We start from the raw sequence: 16,852 nt of genomic DNA on the forward strand, positions 1-16,852 counted from the left end.
TTTTTAAACGATATAGCTCATGTCCAACATACTTAGGAGTTTCTCCAGCTAAGCCAAAAATTAAAACCCACAAAGGGTTTAGAATTTTGTGGTGATCATACTCATGAGACTACACATTCAAATCTCCTTTAGTGGCCTCTGTGTTCTCCACATCAACAGAGCACCACTTTGAGGTAAGTGGATGCATAGGAAAGTAAAAAAACCAATGCAGTGTGTCCCTGCCATTCGCTGCCTTTGCGTTCTGAGTTCGGGCCCTTTACCTCTCTTATCCCTATAAAGCTGTGATCAGGACTCCTGTCCTCCTCGTCCATAATCTCAGAGTGAGAAAACGGAGAACGTGTTAGCCACTAGAGAGAATTCCAGAGTTCGTGACTACTTCTGTGAACACAGACAAACCACCATAACTCCTGGAGATTCACTGGTTGGGCTTCAGTCATCTGTCTACTACAACACGTAGACCCAATCCACCAGCTTCAACTGTCACGTAAACACATGTGCTAGTAGCTTCTCTGTGGGTGAGCTATCTTTGGTATTTTACCGAGGGTGAGATGTATGGGGCCCTGTTCAAGTTAAATATAAGCCTGGGACAAGAGGAAATTTCCGATTTTTAAAACCGTTTCTGGGAGAGACAGTGAAACAGAGGCTTTCCCTGGAGTGTACAGTTCTGTCAATGTTGTCACGTGTGTGCGTGCATTTGTGCAAGCGCCACTATAAAAGAACACAGGAGCCTTTCGTCAGTGGAAAGAATCCCACCCTATGGGCCTACGAGATGGCTCAGTGAGTCAAGGTGCCTGCCTCTAATCCAATCCCCAAACCTACACGGTGGAAGGAGAGAACCAACTCCCCCCACTCCCCAGATTGCAAAGGTTGTCCTCTGACCTCCACAATCCATGCCTGCACTGTGTCAAGCATGAGCCCCCATATACATTAAATGTTTAAAGATGATTATAAAATAATTCCATGCTTCTATCTCTTTATACTCATATTCTTTCTCTGCCCAACCTTTGCCACCACAAACTTATTTCCAGATCTATTCTGATTTTTTTTTCTCTAAAAACATCGCAGTTTCGGGCTGTGCGATGCAGCCTTTTGAACTCTTTCTTCAAGCAGCATTTGAAGAATCATTCAAGTGATAGCAATAATATTTGGTTTCCTTTTATTGCTCAGTGGCATTCCATGATATAGAAATACCATTGTTTGCTTTACAATTCCCTCCTTGAAGGACATCTGTAGTATTTTTGTTTGCCTAAGATTTATATTATTGATGCATTTGTGTGTAACTATGTGAGTGGATGCCTCACGTACGGCGCCCTCAGAGGCCAGAAGATGGCACTGGATCCTTTAGAGCAGTAGTGACCCATGGTTGTGAGCTGAACGCATGTCCCCTGAAAGAGCAGTGCATGTCCCCAAACTGCTGAGCCATCTCTCCAGCCCTGTGGTATCTATCGCTTTGGTGGGTATTTTCTAGAGATCCTTCAATACAGCCTTGATCCCTGGTGAGGCAGTGCTGGGAATATTTAAAGGTCCCTTAGACAGGTGTAGCTAGTACCCAGCCTTAGGTCACTGGCTGCACTGCCTTCTGGGTGCACTTTGGAACTCCAGGCTCTCAATCTGAGGTTGATTTCCTGCCACTGTGGCGAAGGACCCCAACAAAAATATCTTAGAAGAGAAGGGGCTTGTTAGAGTCATAATTCCAGATCACAACCCGTCATTTTGAGGAACTCAAAGTGGCAGGAACTTGAAGCAGATAGTCAGACTATACCCACAGTCACAGGCAGAGAGCTATGGATTAATACATGTATGCTAGGCAGATAGAGCACACCCACAGTCAGGGGCAGAGAGCTAGTGCCCAGCAGGCTCTCTGCTTTTCATTCAGTCCAGAGTCCAGGCCATGAAATGGTGCTGCCTACATCCAGGGCATGTCTTCCCACCTCAGTTAACCCAAGAGAGAAAATCCCTTGCAGGTTTGTCCGCAGGCCAACTTGTCCTAGACAATTCTCATTAGAACTCTCTTCCCCAGGTAATTCTACAGGTTTCAAGCAGGAATCATTCTGTCCATTTAATGTCAGTCAGTCCATCTCTGCCTTCTGGCCCACAGGTGAGGAGGTTTCCTCTATTACAGGCTACCACCACTGCACTACCTCTATGGAGATGAGGCCCCTGGCCATCCAGAACGAGTGAAATGAACCCTTGCTATTGAATAAGTTAGTCACCTCGGGCATTTCACTGTAGTCATGCAAAGCGAATAGATCTGATTTATTTTCACATCTCATCAGCTGTAATTAGAATTCTGAGCATCCAAGTATAGGTTGCCATGTGAACATGCGTCTTCTTTGCCTGAAGATAAAAAACAACCCGTCGATATCAACATGGCAGTGTGTGTTCATATCTCATATAGTCTCAAACTAACTTCTATAGAGAGAAGCCCTGTCAGTCAGTGCAGATTAAACTAATGCAACGTACATTCTACAATGTTTGAGTAGTTCTGATATCTTTAGTGGTATTTGATATTTTTGCGATATAATTAAATATTTTCAAAAAAATATTAACCAAAAGCCATTACTCCGGCAGATGTAAAAGCATTTTAGTGGGTCTATTGAAATGTTCGGGGAATGTTTACTTAGCTTTCCAAAGATAAAAATATAACAGCTATGTAGAAGGGGGCCTGGTCATGAGAGCCTTGCATGAACAAGGTCTTGAAATGGAAAGGCCACATACTACACTTTAATGGTAACATGGCGCATCCTCTCCCAGGGCGTGCTCCCGAGCGCCTGACAACAGGTGAAGAGCATCATGGGTGTGCTCCAGAAACTGTTCAGCGTTTGTTAATCAATCCTATAGGGGTCCCCACCACTGAAGTTCTATGGGCCAATCCGCAGCTAGCACCTCCCAGTCCAGTCTCATGGGCTATGCACCAATCCATATCCCCCAGGTTGAAGATGATAGCATAATGTCCATGTACTTAAAATTCAACTGCATTCTTTTTAATCTAGGCCCCATTATGCAGGCCTTGGAAATAGTCTCTGAAGAAGGTAAGCCTTCTATTGATTCCAGTCTGCCTACATAGCAACTGGTGTGTAGCAACGCGTAGTTTGGTAGGAGGGGGAGAAGATATTGATCCTGGGAAACTTAATATTATTAAAAGACAGATGTATTAAGCCTCTTTCCTGGACTTGGCTGAGCATTTTTCCTCCCCTTTCCCATTTTCAGAAAAATCAATGGAGCTAACATCCTCGTTAGTTTTAGTTTCTACCGAAGCAGTCTCATGTCACCGTAGAACCTGTACAAAGTGAATGCTCGGGGCTGGGAGACCTGGGCTGGCGGAAGAGAAGGAGCATCTCTGGCCCTCATTAGTCACCATCTGGAAGGAGCTATGTTTGAGCCTCACTTCCTTGGTGATCTGTTTTTATTGGGGTGGAAAAGTCTCCGGGTATCACTTAGCCTCAGTTATAAAGTAGACATCATAAAATTCACCACTCAAAGGCAAATTTCAGTTCGAGAACAATCTAAAGAAATAAAACCAGTGAAGACAAACAGGAGAGGATATCTATGACACACCCACCAATCAAATAAAAAAAAGCCCTCATAATTTGATATTTAAGAATGCAAGTCACATTGTCTTTGGAACTATCCAGACTCGAGCTTTTCTTTTCAGAGAGAGAGAGAGAGAGAGAGAGAGAGAGAGAGAACAGCTGCTTCTGATTTCTGGGAGAACTGAAGCATTCTGGAACCTCTCCATATATCCGAGTTATGATAGAATGCTGGTATGTCATTATCAAATATAACAAGGCTGGGACATGGCTGAGAGGCAGTGAACCGAAAACTGGAATCTTCTTCTAATTATGTCCATAAAACTCCTTTTCAATTCTGATGCCATAAATTTGGAATTTGAAACAGTACGAGGGGTTGGATTTTGCAAAACAACACGTTCTTCCTAGATACTACAAACGGTGTTTTCAAAATAAGATATCAAGAATAATGTGGAAAATATGTAAAAAAAAAATCACACTGTTTGTAAGTCTTTTTAGAAGATTTTAGAAGAATTCAGACAATTTTTAACCTAAAAATACTCACAGTGTATTTTGTAGTTATTATCTACTCTGTCTCTGTTTCCTGGTGAAGATGGGACTCTCGACTGCCAACCAGCCATGAATGTTCTGAGTGAAAAGGATGCTGGGGTCTCTGTTTACCACGCCCCTTCCTGATTTCCAACTTGACACTAAAGGAGTTTTCATCTCCTCTGTTATCTAAAGAACAATCCAGAAGCATGGCCAAAGACATTGCACAGGGAATGCCTACCTTGCCTTCTCTTCTCTGGGCTCTGACTGCTGTCTGTTGCCCTTGAAGGACCACTGCATCTCTGCTTCTCATCTGCTACCAGGAGGGTCCTCCTGAGGAACCAAGACATGCCACATCAAATCATATGGAGAACTGCTGCGGGGCTGACCTCGGTGGTCAAGGAAATGCTACATTCTGCATCGTGCTGCTCAATACATGGGGCCAGAGAGTCCAGCCAGGAACCAGGGCAGGGTCATGGTAGAAAGACTGACTTCCTGGAACCCAGTTGTTCAAGGGATGGACGGTGATCCAGTCTGCTTTCTGTTGCTGAGATGAACTACTCTGACTAAGAGCAACCTCGGAGAGGAAAGGGTTTATGTGGCGTGTGCGTCCAGGTTATAATCTATCACTGAGGGAACTCGAGGCGGGAATTTAATCAAGCAGGAAAAATAGAGATGATGAAGAAATGCTGCTTACTGGTTCACTCTCAGTCTCAGGTTTAGCCTGCTTTCCTATACAACTCAGGCCTAGGGAATGGTGCTACTCACAGTGGGCTGGGCCCTCCTACAACAATCAGTCAAGAATTTCTCCAAGACTTGGCCACTGGGCAAGCTTATCTAGGTAATCCTTCAATTGAGACTCCTTCTGATGATGACTCTAAGCTATGTCAGGTGGACAACTGATGCTCACTAGGACAGCAGGTTAGGGATTCATGACAATGGATTTTTGCAAGTATCTACCTGAGACTTCTCCATCACCCAGTCCTATGGAAGCCACATTAGCACCCTACTCCCACCCCAGCCTATGGAAGCCACAGAACCTTAGTGAGCAAAACACACATCAGATAAAATCCAAGTCTCCCAATGGAGAAGCTAGAGAAAGTACCCAAGGAGCTAAAGGGATCTGCAACCCTATTGTTGGAACAACATGATGTACTAACCAGAACCCTGGAGCTCTTGTCTCTAGCTGCATATGTATCGAAAGATGGCCTAGTCGGCCATCAATGGAAAGAGAGGCCCATTGGACTTGCAAACTTTATATGCCCCAATATAGGGGAATGCCAGGGCCAAAAGAATGGGAATGGGTGGGTAGGGAAGTGGAGGGCGCTATGGGGGACTTTTGGGATAGTATTGGAAATGTAATTGAGGAAAATATGTAATAAAAATATAAAAAAAAAAATCCAAGTCTATTCTGAACCACACACACCTTACTCAGACCGTCGAGCTACCAGTCATTACTGCTAGTAACCACCCTCATTACCTTTACTTAGGGGAGAAAAGGAAGACATATTAACATTTTTAGTGCTTCCCTTGGACATTGGCTTTGCAAACACAAATGCCCTGTCTCTACAACCTCAGTGCGCTCACCCTTTTTTCCAGAGGCTAAAAACATACAAAGTAGAGCACAATAGGCCATAAAAGTCCAAGGTATTAGTGGATTGTTTTCATTAAAAAAAAGTTGAAATAAGATAAAGAATGCATTAATGAGATGTCAGATATCTAAATGAGGCTGGACATCTAAATCCAACTCTCAAATAAAGTAAGTTGCCTTAGACTAGAATCCGGTGTTCTGGTCCTTTAGAGGGCCACATTTGCCCATCCTGACCATCAAGGCACATTCTAGAATACAGACTTTTCATCGTTACCTTCAGGATGACCCTCAGGCAGCGCAAACTCACTGTGGCCATGTTGAACACAGTAATGTCCTATCCAAACCTCTGCTTTCCTGAGAGCATTCTTGCCCATCCCTTTCCCCAGCCATGACCATAACACCCTCTCATCCTCTCCACGAGCCCTGCTGCCATTGGCTCCTCCATGGCCATCATTGTGTGTTTGTATGTGTGCAGGCACATGTACATGTGTGAGCATACATGCACGTGAGTCCTCGTGGATGAAGGCCAGAAGTTGACATTGGTTGGCCTCCTCAGTCACCCTCCACCTTGTATTTTGAGACAGGGAGCCCACAGAACCTGGAGTTCACTGTTTTAGCTACAGTGGCTGGCCCACAAGCCCTGTGATCCTCCTGTTTATCTCCTGAGAGTTTTGGATTCCAGGTACACACAACCATGTTCAGCTTTCTTTCTACATGGATCATGGGGACTGACCTAGGGTCCTCATGCTTTCAATTCACTGGCTGAGCCATCTCCTCAGACTCCTCCTTCTAACCTTCCTGTGATTGCCTACATCAGCCCGCCAGCATTCCTAGCATCAAGACATTTTCCCACACTTCTCAGAGGCTTCAACTGTGTCCAAAATGGCCTCTTGCTGAAGACTTCTACAGCCATCTGACGTCTTCTCATTTTGACTCAAGACTCCTCTTCCCCTGCCTCACCCCTGCTCAATGGAGTCCCTTATCTTCTAGCTGTAGCCCCAAAGGCCCCTCCTCTGTACCCTCATCCTCTCCCACATCCCTCCACAGAGAACCCTCCTCTCCAGCCATGGGCCATCTGTTCAGTCTTCATCCTCAGACTTATCTGGTTTCACTATAGTTCCATTCTTTACAGTCTCCCACTTTGTGTATTTCTTCAAGTCCTAGCCACTGCTGGCCTCTCATCTCTGACTCTCGGGCCTGTGGTGTCTCTTGAAGCACACAGCATTGTTCAGATGCATTTACACAACTTATGCTAATAAGCTAGAAAGAACTAATGACAAAGCAACATAGATGATCAGAAGTATGTTCATTTGCACTTTGGGCATGAAGTTTTTGTGGCTCACTAACATTGCTTTTGCCCACGTGGGTCCATTTGTTCTTCTTAAGAACAGGTTGCTTACATTTAGAATGGGTATTTCACCAAAGCCAGGGCCCTATGAGAGCTCAGAGGGAAAAGGCAGGTGGAATTCAGGACCTGAAGGCTCCTCGGTACTTACTTTTAAACCTGGGTTTGTCCTGCGTCCCAGGAGAGCACAGCTGTGCAAAGGGAATCACCTGTTGGCTCCTAAAGCAAACAGTTCTGAGATTGATAATCAGCTGTGGGTGACATTAACAGCACGGTCCCCGAGGCCATCAGTCCTGTGCCAACAAATTGGCTTTCTGGAGCCCACACCTGCCCCAAGCTAGTCAATTATCAGTGTTGAGAAAGCAGGAAATGAAAGTCCCATGGCTGGAAGCATCAATAATTTAAATAAACGAGTCATAAAGAGTGGCCCTCCTTCCTGGAGTGTAAATGAATGAGATTCTAAGTGTATGGTAAAGACACAGTAATTGCCAGCAAATTAACTCCCAATGAAGGCAGAGAGGGAAATCCATCTCTTTTGACTCTGGCACCATTTCCTTCCAAAGGGGTTTTAGCACGAGGAGGGGAGAGCTCAGCTCTGGAGGGACCATCCTTCTGCAGTGTTCACGGCAGCCCCCTAGGAGGCTTCAGTCAGCTTTGTGAACCCCACGTGGGGCTGCTGCATCTTTCTGTGCTGAAGCTACAGGCCTTCCCAGGAGACTGGTGTGGAGCTATGCAGGATTGCTTGGTTATGAGAAAGCAAGTCTCCTCTCCCACACACTCTCTCTGGCACACTGAGGTGTAAAGGTGCAGGAAGCACCCCTGTACTTGCAGGTGCACAGGTGTGCACGTGCAACTTGGACGACCATCCTCGGCGTTACTCCTCCAGCTCTGCCTGCCTGTTTAGCATCTGACATTTGACAAGAGTGAAATCTCTCACTGCTGGTAGCATCCTCACATTTCTGCCTCTCAAGAGCTGGAATTGGAAGCCTGTCCAGTCATGCTTAGCTTTTCTATTGAGTTCTAGAAATCAAACTCATGTACTTGCACTTGTACGGCAACCATGTTACTGTTATCTCCTCAGCCCTGGCACACAGATCCTTAAGAGTAAAGTGTGCATGTGTTTTTGGGTCTATAACCATGTGTTTTTGTTAGATCTGTCCCACTGAAGTGACCAGACACTGCAGTGAGGCAGTGGAGGGAGGGTGAAGGGTCGAGATGAGGCCTTACTCTGGTTTCTGCATACTCAATATCTGTAAGCGTCCTCAGTTCTTTTTGATTCAAAGAAAATTTGCCATCAACCTAGCTTAGGCTAAGATGCTGAACATTGTCTTCATGTGTGGAGAGCGTTTTAAAATTATTCCAAGTTCATTTGGATGCATACACCACAGTCTAGCAAATTGTATGCAAATAGCAAGGGGAGTCAGCCTAACAGGAAAGAACTAATATGTGTGACTTCAACAACATACTACTGAGGAATAAAAATAGAGAAGCCCTCATTGTCACATGCTTCCAGTACCATGAAATGCCCAGAATTACAGAGGCAGAGCAAGAGGGAGGTTGCCAAGGTCTGGTGGGAGACCCTAGTGACTGTTGGATGTCATTTCTGTCATGATTGACCATCCTGACCAAAGAGCCTTAGTGGGGGAAGTAGAGGTAATAATCTATCATTCAAGGGAAGTGAACAGAGGAACTCAGACAGCAAGAACATCACGTCCAAGAGCAGAGAGAAATCACTGCATGCATACTTAGTGCTCAGGCAGTATGGCAGAGTCCAGAGAGGACATTCAATGGCCTGGAACAGGTGGTTGTGAACTACTTACTCTACATGGATGCTGGGAATTGTACCCAGGTCCTCAGCAAGAAAAGCAAGTGTTCCTAATCACTGAGCTATCTTGCCCACTCCCTTGCCTCAGTTTTGAATGCCTGGATGGAGGAGACTCCAGATACTTTGTATGAAGTTTTCACCGGGAAAACTTCAGCTACATTGGTGTCGAGGAAGAGGGGGAGGTTTCCTGCAGGCAGCTTTCGTAGGGTCTCACAGAGACCAGAATCAGGATGCTCCCTCCACATAGGCCCTTCTGGGAAGCAAGGGTTTGTTTGAAGGAACTCAAGCCAAATCAGCCTCTGCTTTTAACTGGCACAGATTCATTCACTGTGAAGAGAAAGATACAGCTAGCAAAATCCTTACTGGAATTATTATTGTTATTATCCATTTTTGGTGCTGACCTTTTATTTTCTGTGGCCTAAAATTAGATGGTGTGTTGTTTATTTAGCTCTCATGTGGAATTTGTTAGACTGTATTGATTTCCTAACACTGTGGTGGCACAGAGCATGCCGCTGACTTCATGATTTCACCTTGCACACAGCTGAGGAAACTTTGGTTTCTGGTCTCTGACTTTCTCCTGCCCTCAGCTGACTCCGGCATCCTACCCGGAGCTCCAGAAGATTCCGAGGCTTGGACAATCTCGCTCATTCTTCACTGTGTGTGAGAAGATACCATCTCCTTCCTAGGCAGAAAACCAGCATCAAGATATAAGAAATACACAAGATGAACTTGGAGTCTGTTTAGGTTTACTGGGTTTGGTTTTAATTTTTACAAGATATAGATACTATTTTGTGTTGTTAACACAAAAGTTACCAGGAGGGGGGAAATAGTTGGAGCCAACAGACAGAAATCACTCACTTCGGTGAAGTGTGAAGAATTATTATGAACAGTCAAAAAAAATCTAAAATAGACTTTTTTAAAGACCCTAAGAACTATCAGAAGAGCAGCTACTATTTGGGGGATAAAGGAGAAAGAAAACAAGAACCAGGGGCCAGAAAGAAGCCACTGATGACCTTGCCATGGCTGAAGGTCAAGGTTATTCAGAGATGGTACTAGAGGAACTGAACCTGCTCCTAGTGAGGGGAAGTCTCTGGAAGGCAAATAGCAAGGATGGGCTATAGAAGTTAGCCAAGCACAGTAAGAGAATGTGAGCAGGAAGTGACCCTCAGTGTTAAGAGCAGGGCCTGGGGTCACCACACACTGGCAGTCTAGTACCATCTAGTGACAATACCAACTCTACAGGCTGGCAAGGGAGAACCATCTGCAGGGCCAAACTCCTGTATACAGAGCAAGGCAGAGAAGAGTGGCTTGGGAGCCTAGAAGCAGTATATAGAGACTTGGCCTGGATGGAGCACTCACTGTAGATCTGGTCTGACTTTAATGTCAGCAGCTTGTTATCACAATGTCTTTACCCAGGGAAAGCAGACAGCATGCTCCACTCAGTTCTAACTACTAACATTTAAGAACATATGCAGGTGCTTCTCGTGCTCCTGGAGGGCATCATCCTGAGTGAGGTAACCCAGTCACAAAAGAAGTCACACAATATGTACTCACTGATAGGTGGATATTAGCCCAGAAACTTAGAATACCCAAGATATAAGATACAATTTGCGAAACACATGAGACTCAAGAAGAACGAAGACCAAAGTGTGGACACTTTGCCCTTTCTTAGAATTAGGAACAAAACACCCATGGAAGGAGTTACAGAGACAAAGTTTGGAGCTGAGACGAAAGGATGGACCATCTAGAGATGGCCATATCCGGGGATCCATCCCATAATGAGCTTCCAAACGCTGACACCATTGCATACACTAGCAAGATTTTGCTGAAAGGACCCAGATAGAGCTGTCTCTTGTGAGACTATGCCGGGGCCTAGCAAACACAGAAGTGGATGCTCACAGTCAGCTATTGGATGGATCACAGGGCCCCCAATGGAGGATCTGGAGAAAGTACCCAAGAAGCTGGGGGGATCTGCAACCCTATAGGTGGAACAACAATATGAACTAACCAGTACCCCCTGGAGCTCGTGTCTCTAGCTGCATATGTATCAGAAGATGGCCTAGTCGGCCATCATTGGAAAGAGAGGCCCATTGGTTGTGCAAACTTTATATGCCTCAGTAAAGGGGAACGCCAGGGCCAAGAAGTGGGAGTGGGGGGGGATGTGTGGGGGACTTTTGGGATAGCATTGGAAATGTAAATGAAATAAATACCTAATTAAAAAAAGAAAAGAAAAGAAAAGAACATATGCAGGACAGTTGAGCATAATTAAGTTTTTGAAAGCCAATGCATACATGTATGTCTTCATATGCGTATGTTCAAACGGGTATGCATTCCTGTGTTTCCTGTGTTCAATCTAATATGTAAGTATGTCTTTGTGTGTGTTTCTCAGTGTGCATATGTTTGTGTGTATGTTCTTATATTTGTGTTTGTGTTCATGTGTGTGTGCAAGTTCGTGTATGCATGTATATCCATTTGTGTGAGTGTGTGTGTGTGTGGGTGTTCATGTATGTGTCAATGAGTATGGATGTGTTTGCACATGGATATAGCCAGGCATGTAAGACCACAGGACAACCTTAGCTGTCATTCCCTGAGATTCTATCCATCTTGTGTTTGTGATGGGGTCTCTCACTGGCCTGAAGCTTGCCAAGTGGACTAGGTTGACTGAGAGTGAGGTCCCTGGATCAGCCAGTCTCCACCTCCCTGTTGTCAGGGTGGTGAGATCCCACCACTAATTCTTTTCTCTGGGAGCTGAGGTGAGAACTCAGGTCCTTGCGTTTCAAGATGTCTTAGTTACTTTCATATTGCTGTAAAGAGACACGGTGACCAAAACAGAGACATCTCTAGAAGAAAGAGTTCATTGGGGGCTGGCTCACACTTTCAGAGGGTTGGCACATGACCATTATGCTGTGAAGTGTGGCAGGCAGGCTGGCAGGCAGGCAGGTAGGCAGGCATGGTGCTGAAGCAGTAGCTGAGAGCTTACATCTGACCCACAAGCATGAGGCAGAGAAAGAAAGCTAACTTGGAATGGTGTGTGCTAGCATTTTGTCTAAGCTCCGACCTATAGTTACCTGGCAACAGCCAGGTATGCCTGACTCACTATAAAGGGGGCTATGTGCCCCCTCCACTCTCTCTTGCTCTTGCCTTCCTGCTCTCACTCTGTCCTCTTGCCTCTTCCCCCTCTCTGCCCATTCCCTTCCCCTTCCCCACATGCCCACATGCTCATGACTGCTCATGCTCTCTCTCTCTCTCTCTCTCTCTCTCTCTCTCTCTGCCTTTCTTTGTCTCTACTACCCTCTTAACTCTCTTTCCCCATGCCCTGAATAAACTCTATTCTATATGTTTTGTGGCTGGTCCCTCAGGGGGAAGGGATGCCTCAGAATGGGCCCACAGAGGCACCCCCTCCCCCCCCCAGACCTCAACACACAGCCACCAAAACATATCCCCTTTCTCTTGATCTTTTTATAAACACATCAATGTGGGTTTTTGAAACCTCAAAGCCCATCCCCAGTGACACACCTCCTCCAACAAGGCCACACCTCCTAATCCTTCCAAAACAGTTCCACCCACTGCACTCAAATGTTCAAACCAATGAGTCTATGAAAGCCATTCTCATTAGAATCACCACACAGGGAAGCACTTAAGGAACCCATCACCCCTTCCCTAGGTTTTGTTAAAATCAAAGGCGTCAAATGCCCTACAGGTTGAGCATCCCTGTCTTACTAAGGGGACTCTTTGGCCACTTAGATAATGACCCCAAGAAGTCCCAACTTACAAATCCTTCACTAAGACTTCAAAGACCATTTGAAATCTGGCTGCCACCTCTCTAATCTTTATGGGATTCTGAGAGGCCATACCAGCTGCAGACTTCAGCTCAGATATTTGAATACTTTGTCACTCCGTGTCCTCTTTGAGGGACCTATATAGACCTATATGTGTGTCTCAACCCTGTATAGAGCTGCCTAAACCTTCCAAAGCTTGAAGACAGTGCAGTTCCCAGCAACACCAAGGCAAAAAGGACCGTAGTCAATCCTTTTCTTTACCTGCTCATGATCGCTGCTATCATTGGGAAGCAGCTGAATTCCAGACAAGCTCATTCAAAAGCCATCTGTAAAACACCTTTCCATAGAGATAGGCCAACTGATGGAAACCATTTCCCTGTTCAAACAAATCCCAAACAACATTTCCTACCCATCAAACTTTAAACAGGACTGCCGGGTGACTCAGCAGCCAAAGCACTTGCCATGCATAGTAAGGATCTGAGTTCAAATCCCCAGAATGAACGTAGAGCTGGAAGCAGCAGCCTGGTTTGTAGTCTATCACTCCTCAAAAGAGATGGGCAGAGGAGACAAAACGATCCACAGATTCTTGTGGGTTAAACAGCCTGATGGATGCAGGAGCGAACAAGAAACCCTGTCTCAAACAAAGTAGGAGGCACGGTGTCCTCACATACACACCACACCACAGACACACACACACATACCACACACACATAAACACACCACACCACACACACACATACCACACCATACATACACACCCCATATGCACCACACACATACACGCACGCACACACCACACATACACACCAAATACACACCACATATGCACCACACATATACATGCACACACACATCACACATACACACCAAATACACACCACATATGCACCACACATATACATGCACACACACATCACACATACACACCAAATACACACCACATATGCACAATACACACATACACACACCACACCACACATACCTACCATATACACATCACACACACACACACATACCACACCACACACGCACCACACACACACACATACACACCACACATACACACCATATGCACACCACACACACCACACACACACACATACACACACCACACCACACCACATACATACCACACACACCACACATACCACACACACACACATACCACACCACACCACACATACACACCACATATGCACCACACACACACATGCACACACATACACATACCACACCATACAAACACTTCACATAAACACCATATACACATCACACACACACATGCACACACACACACACACACACACACAGCTGTTTATAGAATACATGAAAAGAATTGTTACCTTGCTTCCTATTTACAGCTATGAAAACGTCAAGATTTCTATGTTAACTGCTGGCTTAACTGTAACTTCACGTCTACCAAACTTTCGGTTTTTTTTTTTTTTCACTTTTCAGATATGAAGTTTGAATTTTGTAACTTTTAGGATCACATTTCCAAGGGTGTGAGTGTTGTCATGTAATGTGAAACTTGGAATGCACATCTGCTTTGAGTGGGTGTTTGGGGTAAAGATGCCCTGCCAGGAATGCACAGCCTGAATGAGAGTCACAGCTTGTAGCCCCAGCCCCCTGCAAAGCCACAGCCTCAGCTCTCAGTTCAAAAGTAATTACCATCTAACCAGTCCTGGCTAGGGCAGGGAGGGAAAAGAAATCGCTGCATTCAGTTTACGATTAAATGCCAATTAGTAACTAAGTGGTCTGCAATAACACGGTGCTCACAGCTCATCACGGAGGCTTCCCCACCCACACCACCAGCCTCTGGGTATCACGGCTCTCTACCTCAGGATAGGGCCCTGGGGATTCCCAAAGCCAATATCCAACCAGATCTCATAGGTCAGATGGACTCACAGAGGAGTGGTTACCAATGCAGACTCAAGAGCCAAGCTTCCTTGATACCATGCACAGCATTGCAGCTGTCAAGAAGCTAGCTAGCACGTCAGGCTACCTACTGTCCTTATCTATACCTAATGACTGGGGATATGGTGGCTTCTGGGCGGAGCTTGATGATGCAAATGAAACAAGTTAAAGGGTGCAGAGTAAACCCACAAAATCAGCTAAGGGTTCCCTGTGCCTCAGTGACTCTTCACTGGGGCTGGAATAATTTAATTCTTTCCTACCAATGCATGATCAAAGGCTCAAACTGGTTTCTAAAAAAATGCAGGGTGGAGACTGGAGCGAAGACTCAGACAGTGCAAGCGCTTGCTGTACCAGCATGAGCCTCTAAGTTCAAGCCTTCCACACTTGCTAAAATAAGTCCAGCTGTGGCTAAGCATGCCTGTCACCCTACCAGAGACAGGTCAATCCTGGCCTGGGAGCATGATAAGGCAGGCTAGTCTACAGGGAGAGCTTCAGGCTCTGGAGAACCTGTCTCAGCAATGGAGGGAAGCCCTCCGTGCCCTCCTTCTGCCAGCATGTGTGTATGATGGGTGCACAAACATGGGTGCTACAACACATGTACTTCCCACTCACAGTGCATTGTGTTTCCCATGACCAAAACTAAATTAAAATCCCCACCTTAGGCCAGCCTGTCCCTTCATTCAGATTTATCCAGTACCGGTGGTACAACCCTCAGTGGGTCTCCAGTGTGAAAAAAAAAATACAACTGAAGTCCTAAATGGAAAGTATTTATTGGCCAAGAAATAGGAGGCTATGGCTTTCAACCCCAAACCAGAGTTTCTGACATCTCAGGATCAAACTGGAACAGACCAGAATAATGCCATAGGGAACATGTGTGTGGTCGGCACATGACTGTGGACATTTCAGCCATACCTCATCTCTCTGCCTGGCACCTCCTGGCACCACAGTGATTGTGAATTTGGTGTAAGTAAATGTTGCTCCATGCTGTGTGATCCCAGCACTGTTCCCTTACAAGGATGAAAAATTCTCTATGGACCTCCCTGCCTCGCTATGCACGGGGTCGAAGTGGACTCGGGGAACTGGGAGGGTCAGCAACATGAATTACTAATGTGGTTGTATCGAATGCGATGGATTCCTTAGGTGGTGTCATCTGACAGATCAAGACTATGGCATTTCTACTCCCACTCATCTTTGTCTTTGGGGTACTAAGGGGTCGGTGGCTCAGTGCTGTCCTGAGCCACGTGGGTCCTTGGCTCAGAGATGCTTATAAGACAAGTGCCGCCATTCCCCACGCTCAGTACTACAGCTCCTGTGGGGCTGCCCTCCTGGCTGACAGGACTTGGAAACTAACACAGAGCAGTTCTCATTTCCCCTGCTGAGTCCCAAAGACAGACCCCCAAGCTCAGGGGAATCCCTCTCACCCAGCATGGAACATAGACACAAGCAGCCTGACCTTTGAAACTCCCAGAGCCTGCTAGTCATTATATGTGGTCGGCTAAACAGTGGCCCCACACACCCTCCGAAAAGGATGTGTTTAAATGCTAGCTCCCCTGTGCTTGGTGTCAGAACGTGGTCCAAGAATGGAGTCGTGTGAGGGGGATTCTGAGTGCTTGTGAGAAAATTCCAAGGAAACAAGACAAAAGTTTTATGATCTCAGTTTCTACAAAACAGGGAATCGTTCTTAGAATGTGTTTTGAGGCATCTGTACCTGGGAACTCCTCCCTAGGGTGGTGAGTAGCTGTGGTGTTTAGTTCAGCTTATTTGTTACAATTGGCTATTATTACTTGTTTATATGCCTCTATAGAAAACCATGGTCTTTGCCACGTGTAGCTTGTCCTTGAGACTGTAAACAGCTTGAACTCAAGAGCTATTTACTCCTATGACCTCTCTTAATCCTTAGGGAATAAATTGTCTGATACTCCGAATAAAGTCTGCTATGACCTGAGACTTCAATCTGCCTCATCGATCAGCTCCATCCTTCCATCTTCATCCACCGCTAGAGAAGTTAGCATTTGGGAATGCGATCTTACCTGGAATAGGTATTTTTTCCATCTATAAAGTAAAGACCTCAAGGTGGGTTCTCTCTAAATCCAGAACAATCTTTAGTCCAGGAATGCATGTCTTTAAAGATGAGAAACAAGAGAAGGTTGACCACACTCTGTGAGTCAGCTTCCCATCACTATAACAAAACACGGGACATTATTAGCTTTAAAGAGCAAAGAGTTACTATACCTACCATTGCTCACAGTTTTTAGGGAATCTAACCCATGCTACTGACTATGGACTAGCAGTGAGCAGAGTGCTTCTTGCTAAGAGGGGATTGCTGAGAAAAGGCGTGTT

The 16,852-nt window shown here is 45.6% G+C and overlaps 1 long non-coding RNA gene across 1 annotated transcript in view; it reads right to left on the reverse strand.

Annotated features, from left to right (window-relative positions):
* Positions 1-2,232: 2,232 nt before the first annotated feature.
* Positions 2,233-16,852, reverse strand: part of LOC110311805 (uncharacterized) — a 38,952-nt gene continuing 24,332 nt past the window's right edge. The window contains exons 3-4 of the long non-coding RNA XR_002379996.3: positions 4,300-4,391; positions 2,233-2,337 (exon numbers count right to left, since the gene is read on the reverse strand). This is a non-coding gene — a long non-coding RNA (uncharacterized LOC110311805). The remainder of the gene's footprint in view (positions 2,338-4,299; positions 4,392-16,852) is intronic.

Source organism: Mus caroli, unplaced genomic scaffold (assembly GCF_978045245.1).
Source record: "Mus caroli unplaced genomic scaffold, Mus_caroli_1 scaffold_17, whole genome shotgun sequence".
Classification (NCBI taxonomy): Eukaryota; Metazoa; Chordata; class Mammalia; order Rodentia; family Muridae; genus Mus; species Mus caroli.